The sequence below is a fragment of the Mesoplodon densirostris genome, chromosome 6 (assembly GCF_025265405.1).
Source record: "Mesoplodon densirostris isolate mMesDen1 chromosome 6, mMesDen1 primary haplotype, whole genome shotgun sequence".
Lineage (NCBI taxonomy): Eukaryota > Metazoa > Chordata > Mammalia > Artiodactyla > Ziphiidae > Mesoplodon > Mesoplodon densirostris.
The window spans coordinates 10,899,075-10,906,823 of record NC_082666.1 but is presented as its reverse complement, the minus strand read 5'-3'; positions in this window follow the sequence as shown (position 1 = coordinate 10,906,823).

Genomic DNA, 7,749 nt, shown 5'->3' with positions numbered 1-7,749 from the left:
TATTTGCAAATCCAGCTTAGTCTTGGCGAGGGCCACGCTGGGGGCGCTGGCCGTTTGACAGCGTAGAAAGTAGGTAGGGCGAACGTGGGGGGCCGTGGCCAAGGTATGGGTTCAAGGGTAGAAACTGGGTTCTCCCCCGACCCAGGCACATTTCCTCATTGGATTTTTAAGCAAATCTCCTCCCCTCTGTGGTCCTCAGTTTCCTCATCTGTAAAGTGGGAATGATGACTGGACTTCCTTAAGGGTGGTCGTGCGGATGAACCGAAGTGGTGTTTGGCAAAGCACATGCCTGGCACTGCGGCATCGATGGAGAGCGTCCAGTTGGGAGACCTGGGACAAGCTCTTTCTCCTCCTTGAGCTTCAGTTTGCTTGGCTGGAAGTGGGAGTCGTCCTAATCCCACCCTGCGAATTTTCCGAAGTCTGGTGAGGACCCAAAGCCAGCCACAGAAGGCGCGGGAGCTCGGAGAACAGAGCCCAGGGACAGGAGAAATCCCTCTCCCCTCCCGTTCTGCGCTCTCACCTGGGCTGGGGGCAGGGCAAGAGAGAGTGCCCCGCAGCCCCGGGACAGAGGGGTCCTCGGGTCGAGCCGGGACGGGCTGAGCCATTGCTCTGGGCTGGGGGACGTCTACTCGGTCACTCTCATTTTTCAAATGAAAAAATTGAGACCCGAGAGAGGAAGGCGCCTGCTCGCATCCTGCTTCTGCCGCTGCCCCTCGGGGCGCCTAGGGTCCGAGAGAGTGTTGAGAACAGCAAAGCCAAAAAGCCGCAATCTTCAAGCCGGGAAATACCACAATTATGCATTCACATCGACGCAGAGACCGAAAGGCTCAAATCTGAAGGCTGAAGGCTCGGACTCTTGGGTGCGGTCAGCTTCGTCTGGGCCTCTACCCCGAGGCCTCTGGCTTTGGTTGGAGCTGGCGCCTTGGTCCTGCGAGCCGAGGCGCCGAGACCCCGCGCAGACCACGTCCCATCTCGCTCACTCAGCGGAATGAAGGGCAGAATCTGCGGCCGACTTGCGATGCAAGCCCGGCAGGTCACTTCGCTTCTCTGAGCCTCAGTTTCTCCATATATAAAATGGAAAAGATCGGCCCTACAGAAGGGGTTCTGTGGTTTCCGTGAAAGTTCATGAAACAATCTCGGTGAGGAGGGAGGAAAGAGCGTTATTGCAGATGCCCCCCCCACCCCCCCACCCCAAGCCCCTGAGAAACAAGAGTATCTGCAGGAGCTGGAGGGCGGGCGCTACTGCCTCTGAACCGTCAGGGAAGGGCCCTCAGAAAGTGGAAAACGGGAGCAGCACCACCTCTGCAGTGCAGTGAAGGGGACTGAGGGGGAGGGCTGGGCTGAGGAACCCCCAGTCAGCTTCTCTAGGGTGGAGCCCACGGGGGTCTCCCGGACATTGTTGAGGAAGACCCAGGCAGTGTAAGCACAAGTCTGGGCTGGGGACCCAGGTCGGGTGGCGGCTGGGCTCTGAGCCTGTTCTCCCCTGCCCCCTCCACCTGGATCCCCTCTCCCAGAGGTTCCACTATCACTGGTTGGAAGCCCTTAGGTTGCCCCTTCAGGCTTCATTGCACCCACCCCTCACAGCCCCAGGTTCCAGCTCAACGTGTGGGGAATCACAGCCCCTCACCCACCTACCCAGGGAAGCAAACACAGACCTGGCCCAGCCACAGAACCAGGACTGACAGATGGATACTGGAGACAGATGCATGAATCTACACAGAGACTCAGAGACATCCATGGAGACAGCACAGACTCTCAGGGAGACCCAAAGACGGACCCAGGGACCACAGACATACTCACAGACTACAAGGCTTGGGCCAACACAGTCCTGTGGACACCCGGGCAACCATAGACAGCAGGACACTCACAGACCCCTGTAGCGCCTGTCCCCATAGGCCTAGCTCCTCCCATCAGCCACCCAGGAGAAAAGAGGCAGAAGCATGGTGGGAGGGCAGGTCTGGGGAGATCCCTGGCCCCTTCCCTGCCCAGAGTAGCGGGCACCAGTCACTCAGCAGAGCAGGCAGTGGCCGGCCCAGGCCGCAGGGAGGCACTGAGGAGGGAGGCTGGCCATTAGAGGCCTGGGCCCAGGCCCTCACTTACGGAGCGGAAGGCGAGCTCTCACGCTGGATGAGGGTGGACACTGGGCACCAGGGGTCCTAGCGGAAGCTCCAGCGGCCCAGGTGGGGCAGTGGCGACTGTGGGCACACGGGAGCTCCTTCACGCCACGGCTGGCGGCAGGCGGACAGTAGGCTGGCCCTGTCCGTCCGTCCTCCTCCTCCTCCCCGCCCTGGGTGGGGGGGCCACCGGAGGCCCAATTGGTCTCTGCCCCCACGTGACTCTGCAGGCCTCTCTCCTTCTTTGTTGGTGTTTCTCTTCATTTAGGTCTATTTTTTTTCTTCTCCTAAAAGAAAAAAAAAATACCCCTATCTATCTCGGGGCTGCGGATGGGGGCGGAGGCCAAGGCACTCAAGGAGGCCTTGGCCAGCTGGCTGTTCCAGGCTGCTGTGGCAGCCCAGAGGCAGGGACCCCACGTAGGCGGGTAGGCAGCCCCGCTTGTTAGCGACTGGGTGGGAGTGGGGCCTGATTTATGGGCAGCTCCCCCACCCAGCCTGCAGCCCGGCCTCTCTCCCTTTGAATGGCTACCTCCCTGGGGCCTGGCCCAGCGAGCGGGGTCCGGCCTGTCCCAGACATGGAGTGGAGTCAGGTCGGGCTGGCGTGGAGGCAGGGGCATGGATGACTTGACCAGGTGGCCCTGCAGCTTTGGCCTGGTCTTTTTACTCTTCCAGAAGGTGAAGGAAGGAAGAGGGGGACAGAAGGCAAGCAGGTGAGCTGAATAAACACCTCCCCATGTGTGCATTCCACGTTGGCTTCTCTGAACATCACCATCCACTGAGGGCTGCTGATGCAGCTGGGAAAGTTGAGGCTGGGCTTAGACTGCCTCCAGAGCCAGGTGGTTGGCTACAGTGGCCCCAGGGTAGGCCAAGTGGGTAGCTAGACCAGGAAATTTAGGGCAGGGCAGAGGGAAGGGTTTTTTTTCTAGAAGGCCAGGCCTCCCCATGCAGCTGAGGGTGTCCCTATCCAATCTCCAGGCCTACACACGTCTTGGTCTCGGAGGGCCCAATTGCTCTGCACCCCTCCCATGCACGACTCATTCTTTTGTGCATTCCTCCATTCATCTCACAGTCACTGAGGGCACACTAGGTGCCAGACACTGGTCCAGGCACTGGAGGAAAGGGAAGTAAAGGAAAGAAGTCTCTGTCCTCAGAGGATTTACCTCCCAGCCTCTTGTTCAAGGTGGTGGGGAGGGGCACAGGGGGACCATGGAAGAATCCACACACAACTCCCTTCATTTGAGGAAACAGGCAAATCACGTAGAACATCTCACTTATCTGGCTTGGGATGAGAGGGATTTTTCTGTATAACTAAAGCCAACTATATTTAAAACCTAATGTGTGTTCCTCATTGTGCCACTTAAAACATTTTTTCCCAGTTTTACTGAGAAATAATTAACATATGTCACCGTATAAGTTTAAGACATATAGCATGATGATTTGATATACATATATTGTGAAATGATTAACACGATAGGTAAGACTTTTTTTATTGTGAAAATACACACAGGACAATACGTTTTCTGACAATCATAACTGACTGATTCTACTGATTCAATATATTCTAATTCTACCTATGACATAGTTTGCAACTTATTCCCCATTGTGCATGACCTCATAATTGTCTTTTTTACCCATAGAAGTTCTTACAGGATACACTTCTCTCGCATATGACTGAACCTGACTAGTCTCCCCATTTTAATATAATGATTTTGTTTCTGGATTAATACCACTCATCCTCTGCATTTAAAAAAGAAGTATTCCAGGAAATACCCTATATCACCAATATATCATATACGTGTAACAAAACTGAACAACAAAAAATCATGGTTGTTTGCACCTCTTTTGATCGGATACTTTGTGAAGTTCTGGGGATGAAGTTAAAATTTTTTTTTAATTTTTACAAATCATGGATATATTGAGTCATTCTAAAACTACTTGACAAAGTATCCCATCAGAAGAGGTGCAAAGGTGATTTCCCCACCTTCTTAAATAGGACAAACAGGGTCTTTCAACATCACAGCACCATGGAAAGAACCAGCCTGGCTTTGCCAGTCTCCTCATAAGGCCTTGAGTCTGGAGAAGAACTGCTGAGGCGCTAGTGGCAGAGACTCTATATTAAATCCCAATTCCTCCGTGTTCTAGCTGTGTGACCTGGGACCAGTCACTTTCTCTCCCTGGGTCTCACATCCTCTCCATATAATGAGGACAAAATGAGGCAACACATGTAACATACTCAGTGGCTGCCTGACATGTTGTATGTGCTCAGTAGATGTTGGCGAAACACAAACCAACCAACCAAAGGACTGGTAGGTCTGTCCTTAGGGGCCCTTTCTGTGTTGAGTCTGAGATTGCAACATCATCCTGAACACTGTTTGCCCTTCTGTGATAGAATGACTCACCCCAGCCTGGGGAACCCTCAAGGAAAGGCTCAGGGCTGATTTATTTCTGAGTCCACAGCAGCCATCACAGAGCCAGCATCAGCGAGTGTCTGTTGAATGACTGCCTGCCGCTGTACCCACATGCTGCCTGAGGGTGTAGAATTCTGCTGCCTGTTCTCCTGTCCTGCCGCCTTCTCTATATGCAGTCAACTGTTACTTTCCACCACTCGGGCTGGGTTTTCCTCACCCCAATCACCCTGGATGTTTACTGACATCCTCTTCCTCTGTGCTGCCCCCTCTGCCCTCACCCTTACTGGATGAGGCATGCTGGGAGTGCAAGGCCCTAACGCTAAAGTGCTTCTTATTTGCTTCGTTCCCTATTAACCTTTCCACACCTGTGGTCAGTCACCTCTCTACCATCCTGGGAGGTAGGTAGTATTTTCCCCTCACCTTCCATGAACAGTATTTGAGAGATAAGGAAACTCAGGCTCAGAGAGATGAGGCATCTTCCCAAAGTCACAGAACAAGGGTGTGATGGAATCAGGATTCAAATCTAGGCAGTGGGAGTCCAGAACCTGGGCTTTCAGACACAGCATCCTCTCCACTCTGCTGGGGCCCCTGGGTGACCTATTAGTCCTTTCCTTCCAGCTCCAGCCCAGGTGGTCCCAGGCCATGAGACCCACCCAGAGGGGAAGGAGAAGGGGTGTAGTCCTGAACCAGGCTCCCTCCTCCCTCCCTCCCCAGGCAAACAAAGCCCAGGATCTCCTTCTAAGTGGGGACTTTCCCAAAGTGCCAGTCCTATTTCCTGGAGGTGGAACAAGGAACAAACAAACCAGAGACCCAGAAACTGAAATGGAGAAGAGAAAGAACCATCACGCTGGGGTTGGGGTACAGTGTAGAAAGAAAGACAGAAAAAGAGAGAAGCCATGGAAAGAATGAGGCAGAAAATGAGAAAAGGGAGACCCATTGACAGCGTAACAGATGCAGAGATGGCCAGAGACAGAGAGACAGAGAAGAGAGGAATGGGGGGGTTGAGAAGGAATGAGACAAGAAATGGGAGAGAGAGAGAGAGAGAGAGAGAGAGAGAGAGAGAGAGAGAGAGAGGAGAGAGAGAGAGAGAGAGAGAGAGAGAGAGAGAGAGAGAGAGAGAGAGAGAGAGAGAGAAATTGGCTGAAGCAGAGAATAAGAGAGGGGCAGGGGCCCTGAGCTGGAAAGAGAGAGAGTGTGGACGTGAAGACCCCTTGCAGGGCAGTGGAGGGGGTGGGGCTGCTGGCAGCAGCAGAGGCAGTTTCCGCTGCACCCCTTATCAGCCTGCTGCCAGATGTTCAGATCCGATGCCAATGTCAGAGAAGTCCATAGTGCCGGGTCAAGGCCGTGGCCGGCGGGAGCCTCAGCTGCAGTGTGGGGAGGGGGGCCGGGGGACGGCAAAAGACCTGCTTGCTCTTCTCCCTCTGCCTCATGGCTCTCGGGGCTGGACCACCTGGTGAGGGTGGGAGAGACCAGGTGCCTCTGGGGGCTACTTTTCTAGCCTGAGAGCAAGGACTTGTGGAGGCAGAGTGGGGCTCCTGGCAACACGTGGAAATGTAAGCACATGGACATGTGCACATAGGCTCACACACGTGCACGAGTGTGCAAAGCCACATGGGGGCAAATCACAGTCCTGCTGAGCTGCTCCATGACAGGGCCCCTGTGCTGGAGGCCTGCTCTGCATGGTCGGCTTAGAGACCACCCCTGCCCCCAGCTGCCTCACCTGAGCCAGGGCTGCAGCCAGAGCTGGAGAAGTAAGACTCTGTGGCTGGCGGTGTTCCCAGGGCGCCCTGCTCTTCTGTGAATGGCAATCTGCATGCCCTCAAGGGCTAGGCTGAGGGTCCTGAGACCTTCCAGACTGTGAGGCCTGGTGGAGACCCTCCGGAGGAGATGCAGGAGCTGGGTGTCTGGCAGGGCTGGGGCTCCAGCCTTGGGCCCGGGCCTCTCCGCCACGCTCCTGGAGCATGCAGCCGCAGCTGGGGCCCCCTTCCTGGGGTAGTTTATCTTACAGTGCACACGCTTGGCCCTCAAGGGGTGACCCAGCCTTGCTCCCCACATTCCACTTCAGCCATGCAGCCGGTGGGCCCCCACAGCCCTGAGACAGAGCCTGTACTTGGAGGTGGTCAGGAGCAACCACTCAGAGACACCCCACTGCCCTCTCGGCCCCAGCCCTTTGCAGCTGTCTCTGCTTTTGTCTCCGCCACAGTCAACGTGTCTATCAGTTTTTGCCCCTTTCTCTGGGAATGTCCCAGTTTGTCTCTCCCTAAGGTCCTTGAGTGGGACCAAGTCTGGGGATACCTCTGCTCTTCTTTCTGGCTCAGAGTGGCCAGCCTCAATGGGAATGTATAGGAGAAATCAGGCTGTGGGGGAGGATCCTGGGCAAGTGAAGGCCTTAGACTTGTAATGGGTGAACCGGGACAGCCCAAGCAGCAGAAATCCAGACCCCCTCCCACCCACCTGCTAAGAGACAGCCCAGATAATGGACACTGATCAGGGCCTGGAGCTGGTGGGTTTCCCCATGTATTAGCTAAGACTGCGGGGGTGGGGGTGTAAGAGGAGGAAGCTGGGGCTGGAGGTCTCGGCCTGAGAGCCTCCTTCCTGTTTGTAGGGAAGTGACTGCCTCAGAAAGCTGCTCAGGGGAGAGGAGGGAGGCCATGGTGACTTCCGGGAAGCTGGCCAAGGGCCCGAGGCCACCCTCCCTGTGCCCACATGGGGCCTGTCGGCCCTGGCTTAAAATAGTGCAGTTGCTCCACTGCTGCTGCCAGAGGCCAGCCCAGAACTCAAAGGACTGCTGCTCCTGCTCCCAGCAGAGGCCTAGAGCAAAGGGGATTCACCCACCTACCTAACCCTCCCCAGACTGAGGCTGGAGGCTGTGTCTTGACAGTGTGTGTATGGAGGGGGGTGGTGCAGGGGGAGCTGCAGAGAAAGCAGGGCTTCAGAAACCCTGGATTCAAGTCTCGATCCAAGACTGACCAGCTGTGAGACTTTGAGCTGGTCCATCTTGTCTCCTTGAGCCTCAGTTTCCACTTACATAAAATAGGGTGAGCGTCTGACTTTCAACCTAAATGAGGCCACATACGTAGACCCCTCAGAACCTTGCTAAGCGTACAGTAGACACAAAAAATGGGAGTTCCCTTTGCCTCTCTTCCTGGCTGTGCCTCAAAGTCCTCAGCCTGAGGAAGGGCCTCCTTGAAGCTTTCCTTAGTTCCTACCCTGCTCCTAGGACTAGG